Raw genomic sequence first — 26,688 nt, 5'->3', positions numbered from 1 at the left:
GTCTTGCTTTATATTCTCTTCAGTCTCCTGACGATGACTATAGAGCAAGCTAGTCGAAACGTGGATACCTAATAAGAACACACTCCGCGGTAGTGAAGTTAATAACGATCCCCTGAAAGCTAGAGAAGTAGAGTCCCATCCGATCGGATTTTCTACCTTCCGCCCAGGTAGCAGCTAAAAACAGGACATGTTCTTTTCAGAACTGAGAAGTCTCCCGAAGTTTCGGCCTTTACTCGGATAAAAATGTCATACCGGTTTAATAATCCCGTGAATCATTTTAATGTTCGAGTGATATTGTTGAATTCTAGACGGCTATGGTATCTAAATTGCATTACCAGAAATTATATATTATATGCAAACTGAAACGTGGGTGTGAAATATTTTTATTGTACGGTAATCTACGCCCACTTAATACAAAAACTGGCTCAAGTTAAGTTACCATAATGCTGACATTGAGGATTGTGCATTATGGCTTGCATATAATATTTCAAAGGCTGTTCGGTTATCAAAAGTTATCAGCAACAAATCTAGGGCGAGTTACAAATAATTCAATGCAAACGTTCATCAAATGTATTCAGAAAAAACAAAAACGAAAGCTGTCGACGTTTATAAGTATGCGGCATGCGCATGTCCACGGGCTTTCTGCACTATGTAAACCCATCAGACAGTACCAGCAGAAATTACACGAAAACGCATTCATGTGCATCTGGGATAAAAGCCAAATATTTATTTGACCTCATAAACTTATATTCTCCGACGGCCAGTTGTTTTCTGATCTCAGTTTTATAAATGCATGTGATTCGATCGTAGAAAAGCCGTCTGATTATCGTGATGACGTTGCATCATTTTTTTAAATGACGGCCTGAGGTGGTCTTCCTGTGTGGTTGATTTTGCTTGGCGGACTTTTATTTATTTGTCTTGGGTATGAAACAGCAGAGAGTTATGAACATCTTTTGAAAATTCAAAAACTCAACCTTGCATGTTAAACGTCTAGCAAGCCTTTAACCACATTTTGAAGGGTTTTGGGTCCTAATTGTACAACACAAAATACAAAAGTACACAGATTTATATACAAGTTACACGGTTTAAAGATAGTGATAGAAATCTTTACCTATAAAATATTACTTGCTGATGAGGTGCTGTAGTTTTTGAGAAATTAGTAAAACAATGAGACGAAATTTAATATAGCATACAACGGATTTACGCGACTCTCCTGAAAACTAAGTGATTTGCACTTTTTTTCTAAAAAATGTGGGGCGACCAATGAACCTGAAAACAGGAATATTATATTACATATAATATTCATTCACAGTGAGTAGGGATTCATGGCATGGCCAGAAAACTTGATTTACAAAATATATAAAAACCCTTTAACATGTTTCCTACATAATATGTGATTGTTTTCGATGTTTCGATTTTCGATGAGTTAAAAAAAAAAACGATTTAACGACTGACATATGCGATTACAAATGAGAAATATTTCATTTGTTTTGTTTAGGGGTTTTATTTTTTTATTTAATTTAATTTTTTATTTTTGCCTGCTCCTGCTGCTTTTCGTTATGCTGCTTTCCGCATAATCTCCGTCTCCATATTATATTTGTAACCTTACAATGTTGATTAATATTATCAAAAGTAATAATAATACAAGTTATTCATTTATGATATAGCGCATTACATAATCTCAGTAAGCAAATAATTAATTTGTTGCATTCTCATAATAATACTTATAACAACACAACTTATAACGCGCACATCTCTTGGCCATGGCGCCCACAACAATACAACACACTTACACAACCAACAAATTAACACGAACAATTAAAATGATGATCATGTTGTGGCGCACTGTGTTTTAAATTCACCGATTCGTTTAATATTGTGCCTATTAGGTTTGCTAGTTTGACAGTTTCAAAGACTCTAACGTAGCATGTAATGACTGTTCTCAACTAAAGAGATCAGGGCCCAGTTTCATAGCGCTGCTAAGCACAGAAATTTGCTTAGCATGACATTTCTTCCTTGATTAAAACGGGATTACCAACCAAATTTTTACGTGATTTTTAGGATAAGCAAACAACAGCTGAGAACCAGCAACAAGCAATATGCAACAAATGGAAATTTGGTTGGTAACCCTGTTTTTATCAATGAAGAAATTTCATGCCAAGCAAATGTTTGTGCTTAGCAGCTCTATAAAATTGGGCTCCAGCTTGCCATTAATCGGCCCCGACGAGTTTTGGGCGTGGTGCTGTCTAACAACTATCGGCTCTAGCTGATAATATGTTTCCTTTAGCTCTGTAGCTGTTTTACTTTCTTAAAAAAATATTCTAGACCATGAATTTATGCTGTCGCTCTTCAGTTTTGTTTATGTCTGTCAAACCTTTCTAAAAATCCTAACACAATGATAAACTAACAATGAGCGAAAGCGTACACTATAAAGAAGCAAAAAACCCACAATCATAAAGAACAGGTGCATACAATAAAGATGTGTTGATTGAAGAGGAGGGGACTGGCTTTAGCCATGACCCAACAAATCAATGCTATCTCTTCGAAAATGTGATGCAAATGAAATTCATGTTTGTTGGCGTCTCCCCTAGGTAAGAAGAGACCTCGTTTCTATCGGTACATTAATATTGTGGAATGACTTCGTGGAAAATGTCTATTATATTATGCCGAATCGGCAAGCCATCTTGAGTGCTCTTTAGTCACGGGGGTACTGCATCTTTGTTAAAGACACTGGACACTATTGGTAATTGTCAAAGACCAGTCTCCTCACTTGGCGTATCTCAACATATGCATAAAATAACAAACCTGTGAAAATTTAAGCTCGATTGGTCGTCGGAGTTGCGAGAAAACTATGAAAGAAAAAATACCCTTGTCACACGAAGTTGTGTGCTTTCAAATGCTTGATTTCGAGACCTCATATTCTAAATCTGAGGGCTCGAAATCAAATTCGTTGAAAATTACTTCTTTATTCGAAAACTACGTCACTTCAGAGGGAGCTGTTTTTCACAATGATTTATACTATCCATCTCTCCCCATTACTCGTTTACCAAGTGAGGTTTTATGTTGATGATTATTTTGAGTAATTACCATAGAAATAGAATCAATAGTGTCCGCTGCCTTTAATACAAGGACATTGTGTGTCTTTACCGTTGAGCAAGAAGGAATGTTGCTGTTTTGTCGAAGATGATAGAGCAGTTTTCAACAATTCCAGCGCTGTTGTTCTGAAAACAAATTACATAACTCAAGTTCGTTCTTCTTAGTCTTTTTCAGTGTAGCTTGTTTTGTAATCTTTGTTATGTAGATCTGTGGTGTGGGTTTTTGGTACTTGTTTGTACGACACAAAACACACATGTCCACCGATTTACATTAAACTTACATGGTTTAGAGAAAGCTTCTCTTACAATATTACTTACTGAGGAGCTGTATTTTTGAGCTTTAATAAAAACAATTTCACGAACATTATTTGAGCATGTACAGCGGATTTAAGCGACTCTTCTGATGAAAAGATTGCCCTGTTATGTGATTTATTTTTCCCACCCAAAAACTCATGAAACTGATTGGAAATTTCTTCAGGTAAAATATTGCATACGGAATTGAGTAGGGATTCATGTCATGGCCAACAAACTTGATCTTTAGAAGGTATCAAACCCTTCAATAGACCAATCACTTAAAGGGAGTGGACACTATTGGTAATTACTCAAAATAATTATTAGCATAAAACCTTTCTTGGTAACGAGTAATGGGGAGAGGTTGATAGTAGAAAACAATTCTGAGAATTGCAATCGCATAAATCATTTCGAAGCAAGTTCGAGTTGCTGAAGCAAGTATGTGATTGTTTTCGATGTTTCGATTTTCGATGAGTTGAAAAAAAAAAACGATTTAACGACTGACATATGCGATTACAAATGAGAAATATCTCATTTGTTTTTTTTAGGGGTTTTATTTTTTATTTAATTTTTATTTTTAATTTTGGCTGCTCCTGCTGCTTTTCGTTATGCTGCTTTCCGCATAATCTCGATCTCCATATTATATTTGTAACCTTACAATGTTGATTAATATTATCAAAAGTAATAATAATACAAGTTATTCATTTATGATATAGCGCATTACATAATCTCAGTAAGCAAATAATTAATTTGTTGCATTCTCATAATAATAATTATAACAACACAACTTATAACGCGCACATCTCTTGGCCATGGCGCCCACAACAATACAACACACTTACACAACCAACAAATTTACACATGAAAAATTAAAAGATGATCATGTTGTGGCGCATTGTGTTTTAAATTCACCGATTCGTTTAATATTGTGCCTAATTAGGTTTGCTAGTCTGACAGTTTCAAAGACTCTAACGTAGCATGCAAAGACTGTTCTCAACTAAAGAGATCAGGGCCCAATTTCATAGAGCTGCTAAGCACAGACATTTGCTTAGCATGAAATTTCTTCCTTGATAAAAACGGGATTACCAACAAAATTTCAACGTGATTTTCAGGATAAGCAAACAACAGCTGAGAACCAACAACAAGCAATATGCAACAAATGGAAATTTGGTTGTTAACCCTGTTTTTATCAAGGAAGAAATTTCATGCCAAGCAAATGTTTGTGCTTAGCAGCTCTATAAAATTGGGCTCCAGCTTGCCATTATTCGGCCCCGACGAGTTTTGGGCGTGGTGCTGTCTAACAACTATCGGCTCTAGCTGATAATATGTTTCCTTTAGCACTGTAGCTGTTTTACTTTCTTAAAAAATATTCTAGACCATGAATTTATGCTGTCGCTCTTCAGTTTTGTTTATGTCTGTCAAACCTTTCTAAAAATCCTAACACAATGATTAAATAACAATGAGCGAAAGCGTACACTATAAAGAAGCAAAAAACCCACAATCATAAAGAACAGGTGCATACAATAAAGATGTGTTGATTGAAGAGGAGGGGAATGGCTTTAGCCATGACCCAACAAATCAATGCTATCTCTTCGAAAATGTGATGCAAATGAAATTCATTTTTCTTGGCGTCTCCCCTGGGTAAATACGTAAGAAGAGACCTCGTTTCTATCGGTACATTAATATTGTGGAATGACTTCGTGGAAAATGTCTATTATATTATGCCAGAATCGGCAAGCCATCTTGAGTGCTCTTTTGTCACGGGGGTACTGCATCTTTGTTAAAGACACTGGACACTATTGATAATTGTCAAAGACCAGTCTCCTCACTTGGCGTATCTCAACATATGCATACAATAACAAACCTGTGAAAATTTGAGCTCAATTGGTCATCGAAGTTGTGAGATTATATGAAAGAGACAACACACTTGTTACACGAAGTTGTGTGCTTTCAGATGCTTGATTTCGAGACCTTAATTCTAAATCTGAGGTCTCGAAATCAAATTCGTTGAAAATTACTTCTTTCTCGAAAACTATACGTCACTTCAGAGGGAGCTGTTTTTCACAATGATTTATACTATCCATTACTCGTTTACCGAGTGAGGTTTTATGCTGATGATTATTTTGAGTAATTACCAATAGTGTCCGCTGCCTTTAATACAAGGACATTGAGCAAGAAGGAATGTTGATGTTTTGTCGAAGATGTTAGAGCAGTTTTCTTCAATTCCAGCGCTGTTGTTCTGAAAACAAATGACATAACTCAAGTTCGTTCTTCTGAGTCTTTTTCAGTGTAGCTTGTTTTGTAATCTTTGTTATGTAGATCTGTGGTGTGGGTTTTTGGTACTTGTTTGTACGACACAAACCACACATGTCCACCGATTTACATTAAACTTACATGGTTTAAAGAAAGCTTCTCTTACAATATTACTTACTGAGGAGCTGTATTTTTGAGCTTTAATAAAACAATTTCACGAACATTGTTTTGAGCATGTACAGCGGTTTTAAGCGACTCTTCTGATGAAAAAATTGTCCTGTTAAGTGATTTTTTCCACTCAAAAACTTATGAAACTGATTGGAAACTTCTTCAGGTAAAATAGTGTCAATAAACTTGATCTTTAAAAGGTATCAAAACCCTTCAATAGACCAATCACTTGATGGCCACAAAAATTAGTTCATCCTTTAGGACGGATTCTCCAACAGATTTGAACAGCGAAAAACCTGGACCAAGTCCCAGTTTTCGTTGTATTTAGAATAGATATTTCCGAAGGATAGTAAATCGCATCAATCATTTCTAAGCAAGTTTGAGTTTCTTGGACGTGATACGGCAATATTAATCATCTTGTTCGGTCGCTCATATAAAAATCAAATTACATCATGAACCAAAATGTGATCTCGTGTATCTGTTAGTCATCTTCATGCTACGGAAGCTTAAAGGGACCACCAGCAATTTCATGCTTTCGATTCATTTAGGTTATCCTAATTATGTTGAGCGCCGAAAATGAAAGCGCGGAAAGTCATTAAATCATTCGCTTTGCGGTAACAAGTACACATTTGAATAGTTTTAAATACAATGCGGTTTGTTGATAAACTTCTTTTGCACCTTTTTTTTACCAGTAAAACTTTCAAAATAATTATACAGTTTTTTCGAAATTGACTAAACTTCATCAGTGATGGTCCTATACTATGAACTTCATGTAATCAGTAAACTTTCATATTAAAAATATAGACATTTTTGTTTTATACTGACAAATTTTGTAGACCTATTATACCTTCCTTGAAGACATATACTAAAGTATCTACAACGTTTACAACGTTTTTGAGCCTTTGAGAATAAACACCAGTTCTACACATCATATTACATGGCGAATGGTGGCAGTAATATAGGTTCCCGTATAAATACTGATGAGGACTTCAGACACAAAACTCCGAATCAAGTAAATGGTACTTATGATTACATCAACACCATGCCCCCTTGTGTTTATAGACACATATTAGCAGAACATGTGATTTATTCCACAAGACCTACCCGAAGAACTAATTTGAAACGACATTTGTTGGCTGCACCCCGAAAGTGCACACTCTGTCGTTAACCCATATCAAGCTAATCACATGGCCATCAATTACATACAAGCGAGTACATAATTAGTTTCCGTCTAAATTCTGTATATTCGTAAAAGTTATTCATTTTCCCGAAAGCGACAACATTCAACCATGAAATAATTGTAATCAACCAGAAATAATTTGTTTGCGACTAGAAAGTTAATCCGTTCCCGGAAGCTGAGAGGCGTTTACAAGTAAACTTTGTTTTCTACTTAATCCAAAGATTAAAATGAAATGATGCGTTTTTTAAAACAAATGTCTTAAAAACACAAATTAGGTGCAGGAGGAATTCCTAGAATTACACACACGAAGCAGGAAGGTGCCACTAGTTAGATCCTCAGTAAACCAAAAGGCTTGATTGACGGGAGGGCGGGGAGGGGGGGGGGGGTTGTGCTGAACTATTACAAGTCAAGAAAGATCACCAGCAATAGCAGTAATTTTTATAAAATTTTCTTTTTTTTACTGTCATTTTGGCGAATTTGTGCCCCTTCTGTAGGTGCTTCTTACAAAGTATACTTGACAATTCTAAATAAACATCTTGCTCTTGATGAGCAATGTTTACCTTCTAAATCGTATAGTTTCAAATGAAATGTGTTCTTTAATTGAGATAAACGACAATGGTACTGCACAATTTATGCAAATAAGTGCCTAGGCTTTTGACTGAATGGTTCTTTAGTTTATGTTTAAAGACAGCGACTGAAGAATTTACAAGATAAATTAGTTTGAAATCACCAATAATTCCTTTATGAGCAATGCTTATTGCCTTTCTGAATCGTAGTTTCAAACTAAAATATTTATCTAATGGGGAAAACTGTCAATGGTAATGGCAAATTTACGCTAACAAGTGCCAACTTTATTTCTTTTTGAGCTGTTTTTGTTTAATTATACCTTCAAATATTGACATGCCAAGATTGAATAGATACGTTGTATGCATTTACTCTCATTTTGAGGGCGAATATGGAGCCCCAGTTTCACAAGGCAATAACACGATGTGTTTGCCAATTAATCAATCTTAATTGCCAGTGCTAATGATGTGTCACAGCGCGAATCGCTGTGGTACCAGTTCAACACAGCGTCTTAAAGGATTCGGGTACTTTTTCAAAATGTCCACAGATTTACTTCAAACTTACAGGGTTTAAAGATAATGATAGTGGAAAGCTTCCCTTCAAATATTACTAACTTAGGTTGTGTAGGTTTTGAGAAATGAGTAAAACAAGTCAATGAGACCAAAATTATTTTAGCATGTAAAATCCCCTTAACCAGTTATGACATTATACCAGCACCATAGCATAACTGGTTAATACGTTTTTACATGCTAAAACCGGGACGAAAATTGTTACTTTTACTCATTTCTCAAAAACTACAGCACCTCAGTAAGTAAAATTTCAAGGGAAGCTTTATACTATCCTAATCTTCAAACTTTGTAAGTTTGTAAGTTTAATGTAAATCTGTGGACATTGCGTTTTTGTTAGGAAAAAGTACATATACCCTTTAATGATGGATCAGCGCTGGGTGAATAATAAGAGCATTGATTACATCGTGAAACTGTGAGAATGTTTTGTTTTGATGTTTTTTAAAAGGCACTGGACACTGTTGGTTCTTACTCAAAATAGTTATTGGCATAAAAACTTACCTTAATTAAGTATTAAACGAACAACGGAGAGCTATTGATAGTATAAAATATTGTGAGAAAGTCATGGAAGCACACAAACGTGTGCAACAATGTTATTTTTTCCTTTAAATTCTCTTGCAACTTCAAAGACCAATTGGGTCTAAATGTTCACAGAGGTGTTACTTCATGAATAAATAGGGATACACCAAGTGAGAATACTGGTCTTTGACAATTACCAAAGGGTCCAGTGCCTTTAACACACCAAACTGAATACGAGTTGCATTTTAGTGCAAGACACACTTGAAACCCTGACGTGCCGCGGGTTAACAACATCCGTGTTACCATTCAACGATTCGAACCAGTCTATACGGTTATAATTACACCACAGTTGCATCCATGACTTGCCAACATCCTAGCTTAGGTATGATTAAACCGCATGCAGAACACGCTCCCATTTAAAGTGCATTCAATTGATATAAATTGTGGACTTTTTGGGGGGCTAGGGATAGTGCCGGACCCGACGTCACATTTTGGCGACTGGAGTCAATCAGTATAACCGCTTTATTAATACTGTCAGGGGCCGACACAATCGCGTTGTAAAAGAAGGGCTTTCTGGGAGCGAGGTGAAGTGACGAAATGCACAGCATCTAATAAATCTATCACAATTTTAGACCATAATTAATTTTCGCTCCTACTCTCGGCTTGTCAACCGACGCCACGACGAAGCTCAGCCGCTAAAAGGTTCGAGACAGGTTAGGTTGTAAAGGGACTTTCTGGCGCACTAAAGTAGGATACCATTAATCGCTAACAGCTCACTGAGTAACACGTCACATTGTATGGGTAATTGACATAACACAGTATGGGGACAGGAGGCGAAATCGCAATCCAAGTTAGACACAGTGTAGGTGTTATTTATCTGCTTATGACATGTGTAGAAACAAAGCAACAATTGAGTTGAAACTATCTTCTCACTTGGTGTATCTTAGCATAGGCATGTGCATAAAATAACAAACCTGTGAAATTTTGTGCTAAATTGACGGTCGTCAAAGTTGCGAGATATGAATGCAAGAAGAAAAAACACCCTTGTCACACGAAGTTGTGTGCTCTCAGATACTTGATTTCGAGACCTCAAATTCTAAATCTGAGGTCTCGAAATCAAATTCGTGGAAAATTACTTCTTTCTTGAAAACTATGTCACTTCAGAGGGAGCCGTTTCTCACAATGTTTTATACTATCAACCTCTCCCCATTACTCGTTACTAAGTAAAGGTTTTATGCTAATATTTATTTTGAGTAATTACCAATAGTGTCCACTGCCTTTAAAACCACAATTTGTATGGACATTAATTTTGAGAGTGATTACTGAACATTATACATTCCCTTTTACGAGAATGTATCTTGTCTCCGCCCATACAAAATCTACAAAGGAAACAATTTACACATTTTGTAAAGATGTTATTAAAAAAAATCCGCTCCCAAAGGAAATTATGTTTTATGTTATACTGTCCATACGTTAAAAGCAATCGATAACATCTGCTTTAAATCCATACCATCTAAAAGTCAATCTGAGTGCTCTGCTGATTGAAATTATCCTTTGTCATTCATAAAAAAAGGCCTTCATAAGTTGGACAGCTTCTCAAATTTCATAGGAGTTTGGGGGAGGCATTTGCGAAAATAATATCATCAAGTCAAATTGTGAATCTGACCTTAGCGTGAACCATAATACAAGGAAAGTAAGTCGATTAAAGCGGTCATATAGAGGCTTTGCATTCATTCGACACTATTTTATTACCAATTTAAAGTCGGTGCACGTTTTGCATCACAACAACTGCCATGTATAACGACGATTCGGACAATTGTTTTTTAAGTAGACATAGTAGTGGAAGTCTACATTTCAGAACATCGGCAAAAGTTTTTGCTCATTGTAATGTAAATTTGGTCGAGAACTACCACAGTATTAGCAATCTATTTAAAATGTGTGTATGGCGTGGGGGATATACTATTTTACAAAACACCTTGCGGTGACTTTTATCTAATTGCCACACAAATCTGTTTCCACTTAAAGAGCACCAACCAGACAAAATACTTCGCCTATAAAGAAACTGTTTTCCGGTTACGAAGAGGGCCTGTGTTAAAAAAAAAAATCATTCGTATCATTTTGTATTTTTTTTGATGATGAGGGAAGGAGGGCACATCTTAAAACGCTTGAATTTATGTGGATTTTTTTAGACACTAAACGCAAAACATCACATGTGACCAGTGTTTTGCCTGCCATAAAGTCCCCAGAGTGTATACCAAGGTCGCTACATTATACTATGAGGTGTGCTTTACGTGGTTTTTGATCGAATAGGCTTCCATGCATTTCTGCCAAAAGCGTTTCCCCATATTTTCAGCTTAGTCTCAAAGTCTATCTTTATCAAAAATGGCTGATACCCTCAATGGTTTATAGTCTAATTGAAACACAACACTCCTCTTCTGTATATCACTGTTTATAAATAAATCGCTGAAGAGTTCTTGCTCACTGATGCACAACGTTACTGCCGTTCCCTTGTGAGTGGCAGCATTACTGAATCAAAGATAATAGTGATTACATTACTTATGCGTCAAGCAAATTTGAGGAATTGTTTGAAGGCTCTGCACACTAATGGGCTGAACTTACTTGGTAGCAACTTGGAGGTAGACATATTTATACCTCAATGGTCACAAGCAATGGAGAGTTGTTGACAGTATTAAACGTTGTGAGAAACGGCTCCCACTGATGAATTATCATGTTTTTTGAGAAAGAGGTAATTTCTCACTCAAATATTAAAAGACTTCAGTCCTGAATAACTTCATAGGCATCTGAAAGGACACAAAAAATGTCCAACGTGTTGTTGTTTTTTTTTTTTTTTTTGCAACTTCTTTGACTAACTGAGAACAAATTTTCACAGGGTTGTTATTTTAAACCAAGTGAGAACACTGATCTCTGACAATTACCAAAGGTGACCAGTGTCTTTAAGGGAGACAAGAATAAACTTTCTGGGATACTCTCCTGCCCATTCGATTGATGTTGTGTGGTCGTGTCACGGCACGTGACTCGAATCAATGAAAATTATAACAACTGACAGCCACGGTAGAAGCAAATGGTGTTATTACACGCGCACGTCATGCGCGCCACGATACCACGGGGGCCCAATTTGGATTGTCCGTGGTATCCCGAATTCTCAGGTGTTTTATAGTATGTTTCAGTAGATCTACATTAAGTTTACAACAATCGAACGGTTCCTAATACCAAAGGTATACAATGCCTTTAAGTAAGGTTTAAGAGGACAGTTCCACATACATGCATGTGCCTGTACCTTGATGTAATTTATTTTTTTATAAACATTCGTAGTGTATAAATCCTTTCACTAAACAGGACTTATCTTTGAAAAAACGGGGAAAAAGCTCTGAAGACCAAAGGGACTAGCATCGATTTGTATTTATAAGCTTTACTCTTAATCGCTGGACAGTATTACAAACCTGTTTGGAAAACGAAAATATACTGATATTTTGCCGTCTAGTTACTGATTCGTTATTTGTGCACTTCATAATTATAAATGTTAAGCCAATGTTTGTTTAAGGGAGATTGACTCTTGTCAGCTTGGCTTTACATCCCGTTGAGGGAGTTTGCAGAGTTCCCTTGACGGGAAAGATCATCTAAACAAAGAAACAACGAAGTAAAAGCAACCATGTCGAGATATTTCATGTTTGTCTCGCTCGGAAAAGTTGAATTTTTTTTCCACAGCCCGTAAACCGCCGGGCAGCACCCGGTCGAAATGCAGATCATAGCATGTGATTGGCCACTTATAAAGCCTTTTAACTCGCTGGAAGTTTCTAAGCAAGGCGCCCTTAATTCTATTAAATCCATGTCTTAAGTGTGTGATTCCCATAGAAATGACATATTAGAGATCACTGTAAGACCTTGTGGAACTGTTGTACACAGATTCGAAGAATTTTTACGTCTCTTAAGATTGCATGTAACGTGAAAACAACTTTAGCGATGAGTGATTATGATTTATAATTTATCGGTGGGGAAAGTCGGGTTAGATTGAGGTTTTTACTTCCATGACACAAGTACAATAATACCAACTCGTCGATGAGTGATTTATTATAAATAATAAAAATCATCATACTGATACAAACCACTGTTTAATTTTTTTTTGTTAAATCCGGGTATTTTATTTTTTATTGAAAGTTAAACAAAATATGAGTTGTTTAGAGGACATGCCTTCCAAAACAGGTGACCTTTCAAAATTGAAGTTTATGCCCTTATGGGGGTTTCATTTTCAAAATGGAGCCCAAAATTTCACAGTGGGATACACCAAGTATAATAATACTTGTCTTTGAAAAAATGTGTCCAGTGCCTTTAAATGGAAGCTTAAAGTATAACTTCTGCTAATTGTGTTAAGTTAGTGTCGAATAAGGCAGTATCAAAAAGAACAAGCCAATGATAATCTCCATTGCTTTAATTCCTCACGTTTTAAGTTCGATTCTGAATGACTGAAAGGTAAACTAGAGTCGAAACCTGTAAACTTATCTAATTGGAGTCACTTTGCACGTATACACGCTAAGGTGATGCCCATATACTCTTTATGATTATCATATCAATTCAAAATAAACTATTTTGCTTTTAAGGGATTGGATCTCAATCCATGTTCGATGAGATGTAATCGAGGATGGAACACGAGGCTTGTTTTTGTATCGCATGGAGGGAAAATACGCGATTGCATTTTCAAATTATACTCCCTTTTGCAGTTATATTTCCTCAGATGACGCTTTTTATTGCCTTTGGCGGCATAATGGATACAGACACACAAGTAGAGAGGATCTGCTTAAACTGCTCTATATTTTCAAACTGATTTAAGCCCACGCACGGATGTATACAGTTTTCTGGTCAATCAGTTCGTGTGTAAATCAAGCGTTAAAGTGGCAATAAGCTGGGCCTATCTTCATGAGCTGCTTCAAACACTAAACTAGCGATAAGGGTCACATGTCTTTATCCGCAAATGTAAAGACTGGTATTGGTTTCAGAGAACCAGTGGTTTCATAAGATGCAATGATTTCATTTGATAAACGTGTAGTGACGTAAGCGTTCCTCATCTGCTGTGTTTTGATTGGCCCGAGGTAGTGTTTGTGGCATGCTGCACTTTCGGTCGTCTGCGCAAACAGCTTGCATTTGTTTTATGTACGTGGGATTTGACTGCGTATCTCCACGTGAAATGAATGTGGGTGAAAGGTGATTATGAACGGGGATTGACGTAGACTCAAGTGCGCCCGACCCCCATCCCATCCGTTTAATTCCCATCCGATGTATGTAGCAAATGGTAATACTATACATCAATACACAAAGATATGACAATTGGTCTCCCACTCGTTGTACAGTGCCCCACTTTCACGGACAAGAATTGGGTGTATCTAGTTACGTAAGTATTAAAACGACGTCGAAGAATCCTGATTGGTGTTGTAATTGGATAGCTGAACTTAAAGGAAATGCGTGGCTGACATTTCCTTTATAGCTGACTGTTTTTGTCATCCATCAGACAGAATTGCACATTATGGACCATCATTATAAAAAGTACAAATCTTAACAATTTAACACATACAAAATAAGGTTTGAAATATGAGATGTGGACCTCAATTGGAGAGGAAAAGGAAAAGGTGTAGGCAAGGTATATTTGAATAGGGCTGTACTGCCCTCCCACGTCCGGTAATCTAGGCATAAATACATTTTTCAAAATGAAAAATGTTTGTTGGGTTTCCTCCGAAGCCCGCCCACGGGCATAAAGCAAACGATCCGCCCATTGTGTCAGGGAAAAGAGTTACATCTTAAAGATGCTATGTCAGATTTTTGGCCGATTTGACCCACAATTTTGATTTAAAGTTCAATAGGTATTTTGATGGGGGTTGAGAAAGTTACAATTAACTGACCATTAAAAGTAAAAGGTAAACTGTTTTCGTTAGAGCGGGTGATACTCTTTGAAATATCATTCACTCAAAAAAATCTATTTTTTTATGTTTGGGGCCAAAAATCTGACATAGCATCTTTAACTAAGACGTGGATGTTTTCGGGTGTACTGCATTGTACATTATTTTGATATTAATTTACTGGTGTGGGTGCATTTATAAACCGTAATACCCACGGACACTGTCTTTAAGCGTTGTGATCAATGCCGTCTCATTTTAATATATTATTAGTCCCCCCGTCTACCAAGCCCGAACACACATCCGTTTCTTTCACAGAACCCTCCTGCGATTTGCTGAGCAAACTCGAAACAACTATACATAATCAATACATATGTCCATACATACGCGGAGAATAGCACACACAACCTTCCCCACAGACTTAGGGTTTGGGTTACTGTTTGAAGCTTCGCATGGGGTGCAAATAGAAAGAAATGCAAATAAATGGTGAACTTGTGGGTACAACCATGTGTAAATCTCTTTTGTTGGAGTGTTGGCTCTGAAAATGTGTATTTTTCTTCCACCCCCTCCCCCTCCACCCCTCTCATCCTCCCCCTCTCTACCTCCCCCTCTCCACCTCTTTAAAAACGTGTATAAACATTATAACGATATATTCTCAGTTAAAAGGATTGGTACAAATAGTTGCTTTAAGTTGTTCGTCCTTCGGATGGGACATACAGCTGTTGGTCACGTGCTTCGTGTACTGCAATCATTTAAATTTATATGCCTTTCATTAGTGATCATAAATATTGTTACTACTTCTACCTGTGTGTAAGTAACTTGTATTTCTTTTAAGATGCTCTTTTAAAGGCACTGGACACCTTTGGTTGTCAAAGATCAGTACTCTCACCAGTGTATCCCATCACAACATGCATTACAAATCTGTGACTGTTTGGATTCACTTTGTCATCGAAGTTGAAAGAGAATAATTGACACCCTTATTGCACTAATGTGTGTGCGTTCAGATGCCTAAAAAGCTTATAAGGCCTGAAGTTTTATAATTTAGTAAGAAATTGCCTCTTGCCCCAAAACTACGTTACTTCAGAGGGAACATTTTCTCGCAACTATAGACCATGTGAACCTTGTTTACAATAAGTGTGACCTTGTACATTCTTCAAGTATTCCAATGGAAATGTTGACAAGTTGAGAAGAATTAGACAGTGCAATCTCCATAAAATATAAGATTTTATGTTTTCTTCCATTGAGCTGTTTACAAATCATGCCTGCAGGAAGTCCAGGCTCTGTTGCCCATTTGTAAACATGTGATGTCACAGTTCGCATCGTCTATATACTCTCAACAGCTCTCCATTGCTTGGTACCAAGTACCATTTATGCTTATAATTATTATCAGTTATTAAAAATAGAGTCCAGTGCCTTTAAAGTCTGAATACTTTCACTGGAGACGGTTTTTGCTCGGGGAAAAAAAAAGAAGAAGAAAAAAAAGGCCCAACTCAAAGACTCCCTCCGGACGAGTGGAGAGCGCGGGAAAATAACTAGGGTACTTCAAGTCCGAGGGCTCTCCAGCTCTGGATAAGATAGTCTAGTGTGACTGGCTGATCTTTTAAGCCGACGCGACTGTGTCTTAAGACATGTAAACAAGTCTCTTCCCAAAACACAAGATGAGGGAAGTAGCAAAGAAAGTGTAGCCCGAGGAATATGAGTTGTTTTATTTTGATGTGAAACAAAATCCTTGAGGGTCTTCGGGTTTTTTGGACAGTGCGCGGATGAGAGTGATTCATGGTTTATTCCTTATTTCAAAAATATCAAAAGAGTTCTACACACAGTCAGATGATTCAACTGCGTTCAGGTTTACAATACTTGTAAAACATCATAAGAAAAATACAACAAGCTTAAAGAATACAAAGCAATTAATGAAATACGCGGATACACTCATAAAAGACACTTACGTACATTAAAATACACAAGTCAGTAAAAGACAAGGAAAATTAAAAAAAATTCAATCGAAGAATTATATAGCGCCCATATCTACCAAACAAGGTACTCAAGGTGCTGAGTATATTCAAACTTTCAGGAGGATAGGTTATTGAGGTGATGACATGGACATTAAGGGTGATCAAAGGAAAGGCAGGAGCAGCAGGGGAGCTAAAACCACGATAAATGGCTAAAGAGTGATGGGTACTACCCGCATTGAGAGATTATCTCAAATGTATTCCTTGTTGGAGCCTCCTTATTGTTCAGCCTCCATCTGTTTCTTTCTGGTAATAGTTCAAAAACATGGATTGAAATCAAGGCTGGAAATAGAAATGTCAGCACATAGCTGTCACCATTCATGCACGAGAGTCCAAATTCTCACAGATTTGTGATTGTATGCATGTTGTGCAATACATCAAGTGAGAATACTGGTCTTTGACAATGACCAACCGTGTCCAGTGCATTTAAATGACAGCTCTCCAGTGTAAAATAGTGCACCATGCAGCACTGCTGTCAACGATTCATCAACCAGTGATCCCACTCTGAGAGTAAAACTCTACAAATTTATTTATGTAAGGATGTAAGGCACAAACATCATCAGAGTACCACCCTCATGTCTTTCGCCGTCACCATATGAATTTAACCTATAACCGATTCTGCCATGTGGGAGGGGGTAGCATGGCTCGTTGGTGTGCAAGGTTTGCTATCAACAAACAGGGAACTAGACGCTAAATAGGCCCTGTCAAACGAGGTACTTTTGCAGGCAACTTTGAGACAACCCACTGCAGTGCTTGCTACAGGACCACTTTGGTAGCACATGAGTCACTTTTAAAACATTGTCTTACGATTCACAAAAGAAAAATGTTAACAGTCAAACAGGAATGTCTATTCTTCTTGGAGATTGCCTGGAACTGGCCGCCTCTAAATTGCCTCGTTTGACATGGCCCTTTATATTAAGTACTTCCTAACATCATTGGTAGGTGGCAGGGTCAGCAGATCGGCTAAACACGTCAACCGATGTGAATCTTTCCGACTGTAGGCGCGGCGTATGAATTAAATTTAAGACTTCATTATGTGTCCTACATCCCATAATCTGCTTAAGAAATCACCTTAGTTAATAATACAGAAAGTCAAAGTCAGTCAATATTAACTACACTTACTCTCACTCGATGTTAATCAGTGACAAAGTGTGTCACTTTGTGGTATAAGTAATTTCTTTTTTTCATCAATGTTTGTACACCAGACTCTTAAAGGCACATACCCTCAGTAGTTATCAAAGACCAGTTTTCTCACTTGGTGTATCCCAACATGCATAACAAAAACTGTGGAATTTGAACTCAATTGGCAAATAAAGTTGCAAGAGAAAAATGACAGAAGAGCAACCTTATTGCACGAGTATGTTTTGCATTCAGATATTTTAAAAGGGATTCAGGACTGACGTCTTTGGGTTAGAAATTACCTCTTTCTCAACAAAAAAAAAGATTTTACTTCAGAGGGAGCCGTTATTCAAAATGAGTTCTAAAAAGCTCTGAATTATTCATTACCGACTTATTTTGTCATGCTTACAATAATTGTATTTCTAACAAATTATCTCTGTATTTTAAACCCAGTTCAGCTTGTAGCTGCGATGTTTGAGTGTGTTTTTATAAACCAATAATAATAATGATGATAATAATAATAATAAAACAATTCCAGTGCCTTTAATGGTTATCCTCTTTACTATTTTTGCAGTCACTCCACGGCTGTATGTTTCTATCAAATAGGGCAATCACCCTTCGTACTATATACCTGCCAAACGAATAATGGCATCGGTGTAGACCTACACGTAGAAATCACACCCTAGGCATAATAATATAGCGAAATGATGTGCTGTGAATACTGCACCTGACTAGTAAAGACGCTTCTTTCATATCACATAGAGGAAGGAAGACACAAGTCTCCTCAATATTGGCTGATGCGTTGACGTATTTGTGTTTGACACCCCCCCTTTTCCGTTCGTCTCACAAGTGACGTAAAAAAAACACCGCGCTTATTAAATGATTTTGACAAAATAATACAACTCGCATGGGTTGTATATACAAAAACACAACGGCTCGCTCGCTCCCTCTGCGTGCATACACGTACACTTTTGACCTCTGCAAGTCAGGTTATATGGACGAGGTTGTGGTAGTTTTATTAGATTTATTTCAATTTGCCCGGGTCGCAGCGGTGAAAGGAAAGAGGAAACAAAATAGAGAAAAGCTTTCTGTTATTTTCTGTCCTCGGATTCAGGTCTTCCCAGTGGGTAAATTTTACGAGGAAGACGGACAAATAAATGTGTTGTTTTGTTCACAATGCTGTCTGGTGTAGTCGGTAACAAATTTGAAAATTTAATTATGATAATTCAGAAGACTGTACTGTTTGATACATATATTTACAGCATTGATCTAGGTATTTCAGGCCATTGTGTTATATATTTGTTTGTTTTGAAAAGAAATACTATTGATTTAGGTATCAGTCACAGTTAATGATGACAGACAATATCGAAATAAGGTCCATTCAGGCGAATATTGCTTCATATGTGGGTGTTTAAAATTGAAGCCTTTTGAAAGACAAAAATTTCCAGAAAAAAATCACAATTGGGTGTTTTGTTTGGTTGAAACAGCCTTATGGTATTATGGCGAGGTTTAAAACAGTGCACATTGCGTTTTATACAATAAGAAACAAATATGCTATAATGTCGACGGTATCCAATGGTACTACAAACACTATTCTGACGCCGCTGATTCCCCTTAACATGAAATGTTTTATGCCTTCTGACTTTATGGATATTTCATGTTTTCATTATTTTAATTGTTAAGACAAATAACCATATTAAGTAAAAACAGCCGTTGAGCTTTGGATTGTATCCTGTTAAAAGATATACTGTATAAATAAAATAAAATAAATTTCTAGCAAGTGGTGTTTAAAAATGGCAAACTCATCCTGACACCAACGTGTCATCATCAAGTACTCAAAATCCCTCTCGAAAATTTAAGTAAACAACTCAGCTCCTTTTCAAAAAACTAAATCCTAGGGGCTCTCCAACCACCACACACAAACACTCACACAGTCCCAATAGACCATGATCACGTGTTATTTGATCCAATGGTTGGGGCTGACAGTGTTTCCCAAATTGATCTTTTTGATTTTCTTTCGGAGAATGTCAATCCAGCATGAGCTGACCCATGAATGCAATGGTGACCGTCCCTCTCTGTCAAATACACCCTCTCCTCTGCCCTTTCCAAAAAGGTAGAGAAAAAAAAGTATCGGCTCTATCAATCGATCTTTTCTTCCCTGTCCGTGGGGGAAAAACCTGCTTAAGTTTCCAGGCGACAAAGGCCTTCAAGAGTCTAAGGAATGGCAAGCCTTCTCCTTGGTTATGCGGCTTTGTTCAAGAGATAATATATATTTTTCTTAAAATGAAAGCCTCAAAGATAATGATGCTTCGATGAGGCTTGGAGACAATTACACAAAAGGTCAACGGAAGGTATAATCCTCAGTTAACCTCATTTCATATCCCAACTACCTTCTTCAAGGAATATCAAGCCTTCTCCTCAGTGCAGGTTTGTTCCAGAGACATTTTGTGTATATTTTTTTCTTTTAGGTGTAATGGCAGATGAAAGCTCACGATAACGATGCTTCGATGATGCACAAAAGGTCAACAGAGGTATCATCCTCAGCTTACCTCAATTCATATCCCCCACTATCTTATTTTCAAGGAACATCAAGCCTTCTCCTCGGATGTGCAGTTTTGTTCCTTAGATATTGTTTGTATATATTTATCTTTAACGAACAGTGGAGAATGAAAGCCTCGAGATAATGATGTTTTAATGAGGCTTGGAGACAAATGACATAAAAGGTCAACCGGAGGTATCATAACCTATTAAGTTAACCTAATTGCATATCCCAACTAAACATTATTTTCAAGGAGTGTCAAGCCTTCTCATTGGTTATGCAGTTTTGTTCATGAGATATATATTTTTCTTTTACGGATAATGTCAGATGAAAGTATCAAAATAACGATGTTTCAACGATGCTTGGGGACAATTACACAAAAGGTCAACCGGGTATTATATCCACAGTTAACCTCATTTCATATCCCCACTTTATACATATATATTCAAGGAATGTCAAGCCTTATCAATGTAGTTTTGTTCCTGAGAAAAGTTTTGTATATATTTTTCTTTTACGCATACAAACAGTGGACAATAAATTCCTCAAGATAATGATGTTTCAATGAGGTTTGGAGACAATTACATAAAAGGTCAACGGATGTATTATCCTCAGCATACCTCACCCTATGTCCCCAGTTCCTTATCCTCAAACAAAAACCCAAGGTACTCAAAAGAAATATCACCCAAAGGTCAAAAACGAACGATCTCTTATACACAGAGAAACCACGTGCACCTTGTGTGCAATTCAAACTCAACGGTCGGCGCCCAAACTTTAATGTATGAAATACTACACCAGCAGATCGATTAGGTCGTGTAAAGGGGGGATTACTGTAGAAAACGTTTTACCATCAGAAAACTTTCGGATTATCATATGAAGAACTTGCGATTCGAAGTTCAGAGGGGAATGTTTTACCTTCGGGGTAAATGTTGATAATTCAAAGGGTAACGTTACCAATAATATAAAGTGTAGATATATCCTTTTAAACTTTTATATGCATCAGCTACCAAAACTAAAAATACTTTATATATATTTATATGAAGTCTTTACAAAAATGGATTGCACATGACGTCATTGACCGCCATCTTGAAAACAAAAACAAAGAACAAGTGCACGCTTTTACACACTGCGCATGACAGCCTTCCACGCGTGCACGTTTCATCAAAGATAGCGGTCAGTTCAAGGGGTCCATTCCATGACACACAGCCGGCCGCAATCTATTTTATGTAGTGAAGAATTTCCATCCTCAAAAAAAGTCCTACTTTTTTTTTCAAGGATTCCCTTTTTCGAATCGATTAAAAAGAAACAAAATGCCCTATTGAAAAGCACTACGACAGTGGCAATTTGGTGTACAGAAAACAAATTAATTGCCAGTTGACCACATGCCATCTTTAATCATGACGTCACCATAATGTTGCGTACCTTTCATAATTCCTGAAACACACTGCACATTGAATTGTACTCGACGGACCCTTTAAAGTGTAAATTACCACCAATGTCTAGGGAATGGATCAGTTTAATATATATCTTCCATTACAGGTCTTATACTACCGCCAACCAATGCACTTTTCTTTTGTAACATATTTCTCTACTCATCCCCTGCTCTCTAATGAAAGTTAAACCAATCCGGTTCCCATGTGGCCTTCGCGCTGACCGTATACAATGACGACTCGTATAGCACCACAATAAAAATTACCTTGTGAGGCAAGCATAAGAATTAAGGAATTCATTTTTTTCTCAGGAGATTTTTTACCCGAGAGTTCATCAGACACGAATACAATTGACCATGAGAGACACAGAGTCAGTGCTAAGGGATGGCTTGAATGAGAAATGCAATCTCCCTTGTCGCTGGGTCTTAGACCGTATTTACGCGGCTCACTGGAATACAGATCCATGGTATTCAAACTCAATGAAGGTTGCGTGCAAGCATTTGCCAAAGGGGGGAATTATTATTCAGTCCAGCCGTTAATAAAAAACTTGTATATACAACATATGTTTTCATATGAAATGAAATAGCCTACTATTTAATAAGGTGTATTGGTTCAATTTCAATATTAAGGATAAGCTCTTTCCTGAGATACCGAGTCGAGGAGTTTGGAATCAGGGATGCGGTTTAATTGAACTGCTCATCAAACTGATATGCGCATGCTTATTGTTTTTTCAATTTTGTTCTTTGCATTGTTTGTATTCCTTGTAATGCGCAGTATATTTAATATAGGTAACTGCGCAATATAAATGTCCGTTCTATTTGCGATTTATTATCATAAATTCAGCAATTTTATGTTGAATGCTGCCTTCTTTTCTTTGTCCAAAATTATCTGATATTTATATCACATTTTCCACTTGAAACCTCTGAAGGAAGTCCAGTTTGGATCGAATCAGGTAGTTTGGAATCAGGGATGTGGTTCAATTGAAGTGCTCATGAAGCCAATGCATGCGTGCTCAAATAAAATACAGTTATTTTAGGCTTCTTCTATCATGTTTTAATAATGCTACTTTCTTTTCCTTGTAAATATTATCAGACATTTATTCCATATTTTCCAGTTGTTAATGCCTCTGAAGAAGGTCCGGTTTGGATCGAAAGCGAATGCCATCCATCCTACTCATTTTCAAGTATAAAACATGCAAACATATCCACAGAAGACAGGTTTTCAGATTGACATGGTTTTACCGATATGCCAGTCGCAGTTTGTCCTTCTCAACCTGTCGTTACCTGTTTAGAGTAACGGGAATGTATTGGTGTATACTTCAACCTCTGAGAAGTCAAGTTACTCTCTGAACTGAACTGAAATGCATCGACCGTTAGACTTTCTAAGGACTTTTATTCTCTCAAGAGGCTTTTCTCCACCACACTAAAAGGTTACAGGGCATGTACTCTTCACATGCACGGTGCCTAATAATATTACACGTATGGGTAAATATGGCAGCTGGGCTAGACTCGCTCCAAGCTCCAAACCCACTTTAGACTTGCGTATTTGTGTACCTCGAGTTCAAACTTCAAGAGAACACACATTTTTGTGTGCATTTAATATGTAGAGACATTTTGTGTTCTTCCCTTAGTCCCTGTAGTTAAAGACACTGGACAATATTGGTAATTGTCAAAGACCAGTCTTCTCACTTGTTTTATCTCAACATCTACAAAAATAAACCTGTGAAAATTTGAGCTCAATTGGTCATCGAGGTTGCGAGATAATAATGAAAGACAAAACAACCTTGTCACACGAAGTTGTGTGCTTTCAGATGCTTGATTTCGAGACCTCAAATTCTAAATCTGAGGTCTCGAAATCAAGTTCGTGGAAAATTACTTCTATCTCGAAAACTACGTTATACTTCAGAGGGAGCCGTTTCTCCCAATGTTTTATATTATCAACCTCTGATGCCCATTACTCGTTACCAAATAAGGTTTTATGCTATATTGTTTTGTGTAATTATCAATAGAGTCCACTGCCTTTAAGAACCACCCATAGACTTCGTACATAAACTTCTTTGTGGAGCACCCCAGTCTTACCCATTGCTTTCCTTTTTCTGGTTTATTCTCGGTCTCCATAATGTATAATAAATATGAAAACGCCATCCCCTGCAGGGCATTTTTCATGATACAAACTCGGTTCCATTTGGCATGGCTTAATGTCTGTTAGTGTCTCAAAAAGAACACAACTATATGACAAGTGTCACCGCAAACCAAATTTGTATTGATACATCACCAAGTAAAACCTCAAATCCCATAAACTTCAAGCTAGATTTAGTTTTCCCTTTCCCACTTCCAGCTGACACAAATCCACTAATCATTTTCATCTAATAAACTATTCCCAAGTGAGCCATGGATCAACTCTTACTAGCCCTCCTCGACGCAAGCGAGCCCATCGGCCATTTTGCACGTATACATGTAGCATGTTGGATTTCCAACAAAACGTCTAGTTTGTTATCTCTTCCAGACTTGACAAATCCTCGTTTCTAAACGAGCCTTGCTTGCGACAAGTTTTTGAAAATGGGCCAAATAAATTCTATGTTCCTTTAGGCCTCGTTCCTTCAACCCGACCAAGTTTTTGTTGCAGGGTATTGTATAGGATGCCTTAAAGGCACTGCTGGACACCTTTGGTTATTACTGAACATAAGTGTAGCGTAAACAAAACTTGGTAACGAGTAACGGAGAGCTGTTGATAAAAACTTTGTGAGAAACGGCTCACTCTGAAAAACAGGATAGTTTTTAAAAAAGAGGTTCTTACTCAATTAATATTATTATTGTAAAAAGCTACAGGTCTGAAGTATTTTGATATTTGATAGGCATCTGCTGGAAGCACACATTTTTGTGCAACAAGGGTGATTTTTCTTTTATTACTGTCTTGCAACTTATGTCCAATGGGAGACTTTTGGGACGCTTGGTGGCAGCAGACTTACCAGGTAAAATCCATTGTTCTCGGTAACGGCGCGTGCTCAGAACTACGTCAACAATGAACATTTACCTGGTAAGTCTGCTGCCACCTAGTGTTCAAAAGTCCCCCATTGCGTAACAATTTCCACAGATTTGTTATTTTATGCATTGTCGGGATACACCAAGCGAGTACTGGTCTTCGACAATTACCAAAGGTACCCATCATTGCCCCTAAACATCAATTTGCGTCAGTTTGAGATGTAGTTAGTTTGGATTTGTCTCCATTTATTTATACAACTTGTCTTCTGTGCACTTTATTTCTTTATCTGAAAGGGGGGGGGGGTAATGAAATTATCATAATTTTCACTGATGCGATTACTGACGCAGGGAGTTTCCTCCATCGGTCAGATAAAATTGTTACTATATACCTTAATAATGAAATTATGAATCTTACTTCACTGCACTGCATATATTTTGACCCCTATAATAATGTTAATGAATTATTATTACATTCATTAGCCTTCTTTTTGATGAACACGCTCGGGTTCAAACTTTGTTCAAGGTTCAAAATTGGCACAATGTACTTTCATTTCAATGAAAGGCAACTGCGAAATATTTGTAATAAGGGAATCAATGGGTGGTGAAGAGGTTTTCAACTGGTGGTTTAAACCCGCCGAGGCCTGGTTCTTTACCGGGACGAAGTCGAGGTAAATTATCAAGAACCAGGCCTCGGTGGGTTTAAACCACCAGTTGTAAACCGATTCAACACACTTTGATTCCCATTTATAAAAGCCTTTTAGGTAAAAAAACATCAACACTTTTGGGTCAAAAAGTAAAATAAATGCAAAAAAATATAACTGTTCAATGATTTCTTTCAACAAAACACCCCTCGAGCCATGAAACAACTCCTTATATAGAGATTGCTGTGCGCGTCGCGCGTATCGCGTGATGTGCCACAACTGTCCCGGTCGTTGCTCTCGGCCAATAGGAATGAAGAAGCTGTCTTATATTTTATAAGCGCAGGTGCAAGCTCGCGTGTCACGCCCATGTTGCAACACTTTTTACTGGTGTTATATCATCCCATTCAAACCACCCCTCGTGATGCCCTCACGATCAATCAGAATGGATAAACTGTCTGAGGTATTTATGAATGGTGTTTCAATATTGCACAGAATTCTTCAAATATTAAAACGCAATTCATGCAATGACATTATATTACTGTGCTAGGAAGGTCTGTATAGTCCGCAGAGGGATAGAGTTCAAAACTGGTTTTGTCCCTGACACGAAAGGAAACTGAATGATCCGTACCCTTGATTTTTTGTTTTTGTAAAATAATGTAGGCCTAAGTGTTGTATATTATTACTTAGGTTAACCTAAAAAAGATATACATCGCTCTTTAAAGGCAGTGGACACTATTGGTAATCGTCAAAGACTAGCCTTCACAGTCAGTGTATCTCAACATATGCATAAAATAACAAACCTGTGAAAATTTGAGCTCAATCGGTCGTCAAAGTTGTGAGAAAATAATGAGAGAAAAAAAACACCCTTGTCACACGAAGTTGTGTGCGTTTAGATGGTTGATTTCGAGACCTCAAGTTCTAAATCTGAGGTCTCGAAATCAAATTCGTGGAAAATTACTTCTTTCTCGAAACTATGGCGCGGGGTATAACATGAAATATTTCAGCGTTTAACACTTAATAAAGGAACACGTTGCCTTGGATCGGAAGAGTTGGTCTATGTAAAGCGTTTGAAACCGTTTGTTATGAAATGCATATGGTTAGAAAGATGTTTTAAAAGTAGAATATAATGATCCATACAGGTATCACTCAAAATTGCACGGTTTTCATTTTACGTCGCGAACTAACACGGTCGGCCATTTATGGGAGTCAAATTGTTGACTCCCATAAATGGCCGACCGTGTTTGTCGACGAAGTAAAACGAAAACCACGCAATTTCGAGGCATATTTGTGTAGATTATTGTATTCTACTTTTACAACATCTTTCTAACAATACCGATTTTATAACAAACGGTTACATAGCGCTTTTCAAAGACCAACTCGACCGATCCAAGGCAACGTGTTCCTTTAAACCAGTTTTTAACCTTTAAAACTGG

General features: G+C 37.2%; 1 protein-coding gene across 1 annotated transcript in view; it reads right to left on the bottom strand.

Moving 5' to 3' along the window:
• LOC139940018 (synaptotagmin-5-like) overlaps positions 1-26,688 on the bottom strand; it is a 56,989-nt gene that overhangs the window by 15,060 nt on the left and 15,241 nt on the right. The window lies entirely within an intron of this gene.

This window comes from Asterias amurensis, chromosome 7, assembly GCF_032118995.1.
Source record: "Asterias amurensis chromosome 7, ASM3211899v1".
In the NCBI taxonomy this organism is placed as follows: Eukaryota; Metazoa; Echinodermata; class Asteroidea; order Forcipulatida; family Asteriidae; genus Asterias; species Asterias amurensis.
The sequence above is the reverse complement of the archived record's forward strand: the minus strand, read 5'-3'. Positions and strand labels throughout refer to the sequence as shown.